Below are 12,908 nucleotides of genomic sequence, written 5' to 3'. Positions count from 1 at the left end.
TATCAAGCTTCACTGCATCGCAAAAGCACTGCGGTAAAGCCAACGTCCGTTTCAGGCAAACAAAAGGACAAATACTAAAATATTATCAAGCTTCACTGCATCGCAAAAGCTTTGCGGTAAAGCCAGCGTGAGCAAAGAGCATTACATGATACAAAATGTACACATGCACAGGCCACTTTTGCATCAAACAAATATAAGCATTTGCGACTACTCAGGCCAAATATGCATCTTGGCATGTCCGTTTCAGGCAAACAAAAGGACAAATACCTAAATATGATTAAGCTTCACTGCATCGCAAAAGCACTGCGGTATGCCAGCGTGAGCAGAAGAGCATTACATGATACGAAATGAACGCATGCACAGGGCACTTGTGCTTCAAACAAATATAAGCATTTGCGACTGCTCAGGCCAAATATGCATCTTGGCATGTCCGATTCAGGGAGACAAAAAAACAATTACCAAAAGATGAATAAGCTTCACTGCATTGCGACAGCACTGCGGCAAAGCCAGCGTGAGCAGATGAGCTTGACATGACACGAAATGAACGCATGCACAGACCACTTGTGCATCTTACATTATAAACACTTGCGACTGCTCAGGCCAAATATGCATCTTGGCACGTCCGTTTCAGGCAAACAAAAGGACAAATATTTAATTATGACCAAGCTTCACTGCATCGCGAAAGCACTGCGGTAAAGCCAGCATGAGCAGAAGAGCATAACATGATACGAAATGAACCGATGCAAAGGCCACTTGTGCATCAAAGAAATATAAGCATTTGCGACTGCTCAGGCAAAATATGCATCTTGGCACGTCTGTTTCAGGCAAATAAAAGAACAAATACTAAAATATGATCAAGCTTTAATGCATCGCAGAAGCACTGTAAAAAAGCCAGTGTGAGCAGAAGAGCATTACATGATACAAAATGAACGCATGCCCAGGCCACTTGTGCATCAAACAAATATAAGCATTTGCGACTGCTCAGGCCAAATATGCATCTTGCACGTCCGTTTCAGGCAAACAAAGGACAAATACCTAATGATGATTAAGCTTCACTGCATCGCAAAAGCACGGCGGCAAGCCAGCGTGAGCAGAACAGCATTACATGATACGAAATGAACGCATGCACAGGCAACTTGTGCATCAAACAAATATAAGCATTTGCGAATGCTCAGGCCAAATATGCATCTTGGCACGTCCGTTTCAGGCAAAGAAAATGACAAATAATTAAATTTGATCAAGCTTCACTACATCGCAAAAGCACTGCGGTAAAGCCAACGTCCGTTTCAGGCAAACAAAAGGACAAATACTAAAATATTATCAAGCTTCACTGCGTCGCAAAGCTTTGCGGTAAAGCCAGCGTGAGCAAAAGAGCGTTACATTATACGAAAGAACGCATGCACAGGCCACTTGTGCATCAAACAAATATAAGCATTTGCGACTGCTCAGGCCAAATATGCATCTGGGCACGTCCGTTTCAGGTAAACAAAAGAACAAATACTTAAATATGTTCAAGCTTCACTGCATCGCAAAGCACTGCGGTAAAGCCAGCGTGAGCAGAAGAGCATTACATGATACGAAAGGAACGCATGCACAGGCCACTTGTGCATAAACAAATATAAGCATTTGCGACTGCTCAGGCCAAATCTGCATCTTGGCACGTCCGTTTCAGGGAGACAAAAAACAATTACCAAAAGATAATTAAGCTTCACTGCATTGCGAAAGCACTGCGGTAAAGCCAGCGTGAGCAGAAGAGCATTACATGATACGAAATGAACGCATGCACAGGCCACTTGTGCATCAAACAAATATAAGCATTTGCGAATGCTCATGCCCAATATGCATCTTTTCACGTCTGTTTCAGGCAAACAAAAGGACAAATACCAAAAATTGATTAAGCTTCACTGCATCGCGAAAGAACTGCGGTAAAGCCAGCATGAGCAGAAGAGCATTACATGATACGAAATGTACGCATGCACAGGCCATTGTGCATCAAACAAATATAAGCATTTGCGACTGCTCAGGCCAAATATGCATCTTGGCACGTCTGTTTCAGGCAAACAAAAGGACAAATAGTAAATTATTAGCAAGATTCACCGCATCGCAAAAATACTGCGGAAAAGCCAGCGTGAGCAGAAGAGTATTACATGATACGAAATGAACACATGCACAGGCCACTTGTGCATCAAACAAATATAAGCATTTGCGACTGCTCAAGCCAAATATGCATCTTGGCACGTCCGTTTCAGGGAGACAAAAAAAACAATTACCAAATAATAATTACGCTTCGCTGCATCGCGAAAGCACGCGGTAAAGCCAGCGTGAGCAGAGGAGCATTATATGATACGAAATGAACGCATGCACAGGCCACTTGTGCTTCAAACAAATATAAGCATTTGCGACTGCTCAGGCCAAATATGCATCTTGGCATGTCCGATTCAGGGAGACAAAAAAACAATTACCAAAAGATGAATAAGCTTCACTGCATTGCGACAGCACTGCGGCAAAGCCAGCGTGAGCAGATGAGCTTGACATGACACGAAATGAACGCATGCACAGACCACTTGTGCATCTTACATTATAAACACTTGCGACTGCTCAGGCCAAATATGCATCTTGGCACGTCCGTTTCAGGCAAACAAAAGGACAAATATTTAATTATGACCAAGCTTCACTGCATCGCGAAAGCACTGCGGTAAAGCCAGCATGAGCAGAAGAGCATAACATGATACGAAATGAACCGATGCAAAGGCCACTTGTGCATCAAAGAAATATAAGCATTTGCGACTGCTCAGGCAAAATATGCATCTTGGCACGTCTGTTTCAGGCAAATAAAAGAACAAATACTAAAATATGATCAAGCTTTAATGCATCGCAGAAGCACTGCAAAAAAGCCAGTGTGAGCAGAAGAGCATTACATGATACAAAATGAACGCATGCCCAGGCCACTTGTGCATCAAACAAATATAAGCATTTGCGACTGCTCAGGCCAAATATGCATCTTGCACGTCCGTTTCAGGCAAACAAAGGACAAATACCTAATGATGATTAAGCTTCACTGCATCGCAAAAGCACGGCGGCAAGCCAGCGTGAGCAGAAGAGCATTACATGATACGAAATGAACGCATGCACAGGCAACTTGTGCATCAAACAAATATAAGCATTTGCGAATGCTCAGGCCAAATATGCATCTTGGCACGTCCGTTTCAGGCAAAGAAAATGAGAAATAATTAAATTTGATCAAGCTTCACTACATCGCAAAAGCACTGCGGTAAAGCCAACGTCCGTTTCAGGCAAACAAAAGGACAAATACTAAAATATTATCAAGCTTCACTGCGTCGCAAAGCTTTGCGGTAAAGCCAGCGTGAGCAAAAGAGCGTTACATTATACGAAAGAACGCATGCACAGGCCACTTGTGCATCAAACAAATATAAGCATTTCCGACTGCTCAGGCCAAATATGCATCTGGGCACGTCCGTTTCAGGTAAACAAAAGAACAAATACTTAAATATGTTCAAGCTTCACTGCATCGCAAAGCACTGCGGTAAAGCCAGCGTGAGCAGAAGAGCATTACATGATACGAAAGGAACGCATGCACAGGCCACTTGTGCATAAAAAAATATAAGCATTTGCGACTGCTCAGGCCAAATCTGCATCTTGGCACGTCCGTTTCAGGGAGACAAAAAACAATTACCAAAAGATAATTAAGCTTCACTGCATTGCGAAAGCACTGCGGTAAAGCCAGCGTGAGCAGAAGAGCATTACATGATACGAAATGAACGCATGCACAGGCCACTTGTGCATCAAACAAATATAAGCATTTGCGAATGCTCATGCCCAATATGCATCTTTTCACGTCTGTTTCAGGCAAACAAAAGGACAAATACCAAAAATTGATTAAGCTTCACTGCATCGCGAAAGAACTGCGGTAAAGCCAGCATGAGCAGAAGAGCATTACATGATACGAAATGTACGCATGCACAGGCCATTGTGCATCAAACAAATATAAGCATTTGCGACTGCTCAGGCCAAATATGCATCTTGGCACGTCTGTTTCAGGCAAACAAAAGGACAAATAGTAAATTATTAGCAAGATTCACCGCATCGCAAAAATACTGCGGAAAAGCCAGCGTGAGCAGAAGAGTATTACATGATACGAAATGAACACATGCACAGGCCACTTGTGCATCAAACAAATATAAGCATTTGCGACTGCTCAAGCCAAATATGCATCTTGGCACGTCCGTTTCAGGGAGACAAAAAACAATTACCAAATAATAATTACGCTTCGCTGCATCGCGAAAGCACGCGGTAAAGCCAGCGTGAGCAGAGGAGCATTATATGATACGAAATGAACGCATGCACAGGCCACTTGTGCATCAAACAAGTATAAGCATTTGCGACTGCTCAGGCCAAATATGCATCTTGCACGTCCGTTTCAGGCAAAAAAAGGACAAATAATTAATGATGATTAAGCTTCACTGCATTGCAAAAGCACTGCGGTAAAGCCAGCGTGAGCAGAAGAGCATTACATGATACGAAATGAACGCATGCACAGGCCACTTGTGCATCAAACAAATATAAGCATTTGCGAATGCTCAGGCCAAATATGCATCTTGGCACGTCCGTTTCAGGCAAAGAAAATGACAAAAAATTAAATTTATCAAGCTTCACTGCATCGCAAAAGCACTGCGGTAAAGCCAACGTCCGTTTCAGGCAAACAAAAGGACAAATACTAAAATATTATCAAGCTTCACTGCGTCGCAAAAGCTTTGCGGTAAAGCCAGCGTGAGCAAAGAGCATTACATGATACGAAATGTACGCATGCACAGGCCACTTTTGCATCAAACAAATATAAGCATTTGCGACTACTCAGGCCAAATATGCATCTTGGCACGTCCGTTTCAGGCAAACAAAAGGACAAATACCTAAATATGATTAAGCTTCACTGCATCGCAAAAGCACTGCGGTATGCCAGCGTGAGCAGAAGAGCATTACATGATACGAAATGAACGCATGCACAGGGCACTTGTGCTTTAAACAAATATAAGCATTTGCGACTGCTCAGGCCAAATATGCATCTTGGCACGTCCGTTTCAGGCAAAGAAAATGACAAATAATTAAATTTGATCAAGCTTCACTACATCGCAAAAGCACTGCGGTAAAGCCAACGTTCGTTTCAGGCAAACAAAAGGACAAATACTAAAATATTATCAAGCTTCACTGCGTCGCAAAAGCTTTGCGGTAAAGCCAGCGTGAGCAAAAGAGCGTTACATTATACGAAAGAACGCATGCACAGGCCACTTGTGCATCAAACAAATATAAGCATTTGCGACTGCTCAGGCCAAATATGCATCTGGGCACGTCCGTTTCAGGTAAACAAAAGAACAAATACTTAAATATGTTCAAGCTTCACTGCATCGCAAAGCACTGCGGTAAAGCCAGCGTGAGCAGAAGAGCATTACATGATACGAAATGAACGCATGCACAGGCCACTTGTGCATAAACAAATATAAGCATTTGCGACTGCTCAGGCCAAATCTGCATCTTGGCACGTCCGTTTCAGGGAGACAAAAAACAATTACCAAAAGATAATTAGGCTTCACTGCATTGCGAAAGCACTGCGGTAAAGCCAGCTTGAGCAGAAGAGCAATACACGATACGAAATGAACGCATGCACAGGCCACTTGTGCATCAAACAAATATAGGCATTTGCGGCTGCTCACGCCAAATATGCATCTTGGCACGTCCTTTTCAAACAGACAAAAAGACAATTACCAAAAGATGATTAAGCTTCACTGCATTGCGAAAGCACTGCGGTAAAGCCAGCGTGAGCAGAAGAGCATTACATGATACGAAATGAACGCATGCACAGGCCACTTGTGCATCAAACAAATATAAGCATTTGCGAATGCTCAGGCCAAATATGCATCTTGGCATGTCCTTTTCAAACAGACAAAAGACAATTATCAAAAGATGATTACGCTTCACTGCATCGCAAAAATCTCTGCGGCAAAGCCAGCGTGAGCAGATGAGCATGACATGATACGAAATGAACGCATGCATAGGCCACTTGTGCATTAAACATTATAGGCATTTGCGACTGCTCACGCCAAATATGCATCTTGGCACGTCGGTTTCAGGCAAAGAAAATGACAAAAAATTAAATTTATCAAGCTTCACTGCATCGCAAAAGCACTGCGGTAAAGCCAACGTCCGTTTCAGGCAAACAAAAGGACAAATACTAAAATATTATCAAGCTTCACTGCATCGCAAAAGCTTTGCGGTAAAGCCAGCGTGAGCAAAGAGCAATACATGATACAAAATGTACACATGCACAGGCCACTTTTGCATCAAACAAATATAAGCATTTGCGACTACTCAGGCCAAATATGCATCTTGGCATGTCCGTTTCAGGCAAACAAAAGGACAAATACCTAAATATGATTAAGCTTCACTGCATCGCAAAAGCACTGCGGTATGCCAGCGTGAGCAGAAGAGCATTACATGATACGAAATGAACGCATGCACAGGGCACTTGTGCTTCAAACAAATATAAGCATTTGCGACTGCTCAGGCCAAATATGCATCTTGGCATGTCCGATTCAGGGAGACAAAAAAACAATTACCAAAAGATGAATAAGCTTCACTGCATTGCGACAGCACTGCGGCAAAGCCAGCGTGAGCAGATGAGCTTGACATGACACGAAATGAACGCATGCACAGACCACTTGTGCATCTTACATTATAAACACTTGCGACTGCTCAGGCCAAATATGCATCTTGGCACGTCCGTTTCAGGCAAACAAAAGGACAAATATTTAATTATGACCAAGCTTCACTGCATCGCGAAAGCACTGCGGTAAAGCCAGCATGAGCAGAAGAGCATAACATGATACGAAATGAACCGATGCAAAGGCCACTTGTGCATCAAAGAAATATAAGCATTTGCGACTGCTCAGGCAAAATATGCATCTTGGCACGTCTGTTTCAGGCAAATAAAAGAACAAATACTAAAATATGATCAAGCTTTAATGCATCGCAGAAGCACTGCAAAAAAGCCAGTGTGAGCAGAAGAGCATTACATGATACAAAATGAACGCATGCCCAGGCCACTTGTGCATCAAACAAATATAAGCATTTGCGACTGCTCAGGCCAAATATGCATCTTGCACGTCCGTTTCAGGCAAACAAAGGACAAATACCTAATGATGATTAAGCTTCACTGCATCGCAAAAGCACGGCGGCAAGCCAGCGTGAGCAGAAGAGCATTACATGATACGAAATGAACGCATGCACAGGCAACTTGTGCATCAAACAAATATAAGCATTTGCGAATGCTCAGGCCAAATATGCATCTTGGAGCGTCCGTTTCAGGCAAAGAAAATGACAAATAATTAAATTTGATCAAGCTTCACTACATCGCAAAAGCACTGCGGTAAAGCCAACGTCCGTTTCAGGCAAACAAAAGGACAAATACTAAAATATTATCAAGCTTCACTGCGTCGCAAAGCTTTGCGGTAAAGCCAGCGTGAGCAAAAGAGCGTTACATTATACGAAAGAACGCATGCACAGGCCACTTGTGCATCAAACAAATATAAGCATTTGCGACTGCTCAGGCCAAATATGCATCTGGGCACGTCCGTTTCAGGTAAACAAAAGAACAAATACTTAAATATGTTCAAGCTTCACTGCATCGCAAAGCACTGCGGTAAAGCCAGCGTGAGCAGAAGAGCATTACATGATACGAAATGAACGCATGCACAGGCCACTTGTGCATCAAACAAATATAAGCATTTGCGAATGCTCATGCCCAATATGCATCTTTTCACGTCTGTTTCAGGCAAACAAAAGGACAAATACCAAAAATTGATTAAGCTTCACTGCATCGCGAAAGAACTGCGGTAAAGCCAGCATGAGCAGAAGAGCATTACATGATACGAAATGTACGCATGCACAGGCCATTGTGCATCAAACAAATATAAGCATTTGCGACTGCTCAGGCCAAATATGCATCTTGGCACGTCTGTTTCAGGCAAACAAAAGGACAAATAGTAAATTATTAGCAAGATTCACCGCATCGCAAAAATACTGCGGAAAAGCCAGCGTGAGCAGAAGAGTATTACATGATACGAAATGAACACATGCACAGGCCACTTGTGCATCAAACAAATATAAGCATTTGCGACTGCTCAAGCCAAATATGCATCTTGGCACGTCCGTTTCAGGGAGACAAAAAAACAATTACCAAATAATAATTACGCTTCGCTGCATCGCGAAAGCACGCGGTAAAGCCAGCGTGAGCAGAGGAGCATTATATGATACGAAATGAACGCATGCACAGGCCACTTGTGCATCAAACAAGTATAAGCATTTGCGACTGCTCAGGCCAAATATGCATCTTGCACGTCCGTTTCAGGCAAAAAAAGGACAAATAATTAATGATGATTAAGCTTCACTGCATTGCAAAAGCACTGCGGTAAAGCCAGCGTGAGCAGAAGAGCATTACATGATACGAAATGAACGCATGCACAGGCCACTTGTGCATCAAACAAATATAAGCATTTGCGAATGCTCAGGCCAAATATGCATCTTGGCACGTCCGTTTCAGGCAAAGAAAATGACAAAAAATTAAATTTATCAAGCTTCACTGCATCGCAAAAGCACTGCGGTAAAGCCAACGTCCGTTTCAGGCAAACAAAAGGACAAATACTAAAATATTATCAAGCTTCACTGCGTCGCAAAAGCTTTGCGGTAAAGCCAGCGTGAGCAAAGAGCATTACATGATACGAAATGTACGCATGCACAGGCCACTTTTGCATCAAACAAATATAAGCATTTGCGACTACTCAGGCCAAATATGCATCTTGGCACGTCCGTTTCAGGCAAACAAAAGGACAAATACCTAAATATGATTAAGCTTCACTGCATCGCAAAAGCACTGCGGTATGCCAGCGTGAGCAGAAGAGCATTACATGATACGAAATGAACGCATGCACAGGGCACTTGCGCTTTAAACAAATATAAGCATTTGCGACTGCTCAGGCCAAATATGCATCTTGGCACGTCCGTTTCAGGCAAAGAAAATGACAAATAATTAAATTTGATCAAGCTTCACTACATCGCAAAAGCACTGCGGTAAAGCCAACGTTCGTTTCAGGCAAACAAAAGGACAAATACTAAAATATTATCAAGCTTCACTGCGTCGCAAAAGCTTTGCGGTAAAGCCAGCGTGAGCAAAAGAGCGTTACATTATACGAAAGAACGCATGCACAGGCCACTTGTGCATCAAACAAATATAAGCATTTGCGACTGCTCAGGCCAAATATGCATCTGGGCACGTCCGTTTCAGGTAAACAAAAGAACAAATACTTAAATATGTTCAAGCTTCACTGCATCGCAAAGCACTGCGGTAAAGCCAGCGTGAGCAGAAGAGCATTACATGATACGAAATGAACGCATGCACAGGCCACTTGTGCATAAACAAATATAAGCATTTGCGACTGCTCAGGCCAAATCTGCATCTTGGCACGTCCGTTTCAGGGAGACAAAAAACAATTACCAAAAGATAATTAGGCTTCACTGCATTGCGAAAGCACTGCGGTAAAGCCAGCTTGAGCAGAAGAGCAATACACGATACGAAATGAACGCATGCACAGGCCACTTGTGCATCAAACAAATATAGGCATTTGCGGCTGCTCACGCCAAATATGCATCTTGGCACGTCCTTTTCAAACAGACAAAAAGACAATTACCAAAAGATGATTAAGCTTCACTGCATTGCGAAAGCACTGCGGTAAAGCCAGCGTGAGCAGAAGAGCATTACATGATACGAAATGAACGCATGCACAGGCCACTTGTGCATCAAACAAATATAAGCATTTGCGAATGCTCAGGCCAAATATGCATCTTGGCATGTCCTTTTCAAACAGACAAAAGACAATTATCAAAAGATGATTACGCTTCACTGCATCGCAAAAATCTCTGCGGCAAAGCCAGCGTGAGCAGATGAGCATGACATGATACGAAATGAACGCATGCATAGGCCACTTGTGCATTAGACATTATAGGCATTTGCGACTGCTCACGCCAAATATGCGTCTTGGCACGTCGGTTTCAGGCAAAGAAAATGACAAAAAATTAAATTTATCAAGCTTCACTGCATCGCAAAAGCACTGCGGTAAAGCCAACGTCCGTTTCAGGCAAACAAAAGGACAAATACTAAAATATTATCAAGCTTCACTGCATCGCAAAAGCTTTGCGGTAAAGCCAGCGTGAGCAAAGAGCATTACATGATACAAAATGTACACATGCACAGGCCACTTTTGCATCAAACAAATATAAGCATTTGCGACTACTCAGGCCAAATATGCATCTTGGCATGTCCGTTTCAGGCAAACAAAAGGACAAATACCTAAATATGATTAAGCTTCACTGCATCGCAAAAGCACTGCGGTATGCCAGCGTGAGCAGAAGAGCATTACATGATACGAAATGAACGCATGCACAGGGCACTTGTGCTTCAAACAAATATAAGCATTTGCGACTGCTCAGGCCAAATATGCATCTTGGCATGTCCGATTCAGGGAGACAAAAAAACAATTACCAAAAGATGAATAAGCTTCACTGCATTGCGACAGCACTGCGGCAAAGCCAGCGTGAGCAGATGAGCTTGACATGACACGAAATGAACGCATGCACAGACCACTTGTGCATCTTACATTATAAACACTTGCGACTGCTCAGGCCAAATATGCATCTTGGCACGTCCGTTTCAGGCAAACAAAAGGACAAATATTTAATTATGACCAAGCTTCACTGCATCGCGAAAGCACTGCGGTAAAGCCAGCATGAGCAGAAGAGCATAACATGATACGAAATGAACCGATGCAAAGGCCACTTGTGCATCAAAGAAATATAAGCATTTGCGACTGCTCAGGCAAAATATGCATCTTGGCACGTCTGTTTCAGGCAAATAAAAGAACAAATACTAAAATATGATCAAGCTTTAATGCATCGCAGAAGCACTGCAAAAAAGCCAGTGTGAGCAGAAGAGCATTACATGATACAAAATGAACGCATGCCCAGGCCACTTGTGCATCAAACAAATATAAGCATTTGCGACTGCTCAGGCCAAATATGCATCTTGCACGTCCGTTTCAGGCAAACAAAGGACAAATACCTAATGATGATTAAGCTTCACTGCATCGCAAAAGCACGGCGGCAAGCCAGCGTGAGCAGAAGAGCATTACATGATACGAAATGAACGCATGCACAGGCAACTTGTGCATCAAACAAATATAAGCATTTGCGAATGCTCAGGCCAAATATGCATCTTGGCACGTCCGTTTCAGGCAAAGAAAATGACAAATAATTAAATTTGATCAAGCTTCACTACATCGCAAAAGCACTGCGGTAAAGCCAACGTCCGTTTCAGGCAAACAAAAGGACAAATACTAAAATATTATCAAGCTTCACTGCGTCGCAAAGCTTTGCGGTAAAGCCAGCGTGAGCAAAAGAGCGTTACATTATACGAAAGAACGCATGCACAGGCCACTTGTGCATCAAACAAATATAAGCATTTGCGACTGCTCAGGCCAAATATGCATCTGGGCACGTCCGTTTCAGGTAAACAAAAGAACAAATACTTAAATATGTTCAAGCTTCACTGCATCGCAAAGCACTGCGGTAAAGCCAGCGTGAGCAGAAGAGCATTACATGATACGAAAGGAACGCATGCACAGGCCACTTGTGCATAAACAAATATAAGCATTTGCGACTGCTCAGGCCAAATCTGCATCTTGGCACGTCCGTTTCAGGGAGACAAAAAACAATTACCAAAAGATAATTAAGCTTCACTGCATTGCGAAAGCACTGCGGTAAAGCCAGCGTGAGCAGAAGAGCATTACATGATACGAAATGAACGCATGCACAGGCCACTTGTGCATCAAACAAATATAAGCATTTGCGAATGCTCATGCCCAATATGCATCTTTTCACGTCTGTTTCAGGCAAACAAAAGGACAAATACCAAAAATTGATTAAGCTTCACTGCATCGCGAAAGAACTGCGGTAAAGCCAGCATGAGCAGAAGAGCATTACATGATACGAAATGTACGCATGCACAGGCCATTGTGCATCAAACAAATATAAGCATTTGCGACTGCTCAGGCCAAATATGCATCTTGGCACGTCTGTTTCAGGCAAACAAAAGGACAAATAGTAAATTATTAGCAAGATTCACCGCATCGCAAAAATACTGCGGAAAAGCCAGCGTGAGCAGAAGAGTATTACATGATACGAAATGAACACATGCACAGGCCACTTGTGCATCAAACAAATATAAGCATTTGCGACTGCTCAAGCCAAATATGCATCTTGGCACGTCCGTTTCAGGGAGACAAAAAAACAATTACCAAATAATAATTACGCTTCGCTGCATCGCGAAAGCACGCGGTAAAGCCAGCGTGAGCAGAGGAGCATTATATGATACGAAATGAACGCATGCACAGGCCACTTGTGCATCAAACAAGTATAAGCATTTGCGACTGCTCAGGCCAAATATGCATCTTGCACGTCCGTTTCAGGCAAAAAAAGGACAAATAATTAATGATGATTAAGCTTCACTGCATTGCAAAAGCACTGCGGTAAAGCCAGCGTGAGCAGAAGAGCATTACATGATACGAAATGAACGCATGCACAGGCCACTTGTGCATCAAACAAATATAAGCATTTGCGAATGCTCAGGCCAAATATGCATCTTGGCACGTCCGTTTCAGGCAAAGAAAATGACAAAAAATTAAATTTATCAAGCTTCACTGCATCGCAAAAGCACTGCGGTAAAGCCAACGTCCGTTTCAGGCAAACAAAAGGACAAATACTAAAATATTATCAAGCTTCACTGCGTC

This window comes from Rhipicephalus microplus, chromosome 4, assembly GCF_043290135.1.
Source record: "Rhipicephalus microplus isolate Deutch F79 chromosome 4, USDA_Rmic, whole genome shotgun sequence".
NCBI lineage: Eukaryota > Metazoa > Arthropoda > Arachnida > Ixodida > Ixodidae > Rhipicephalus > Rhipicephalus microplus.
Note: the sequence above shows the minus strand (reverse complement) of the source record.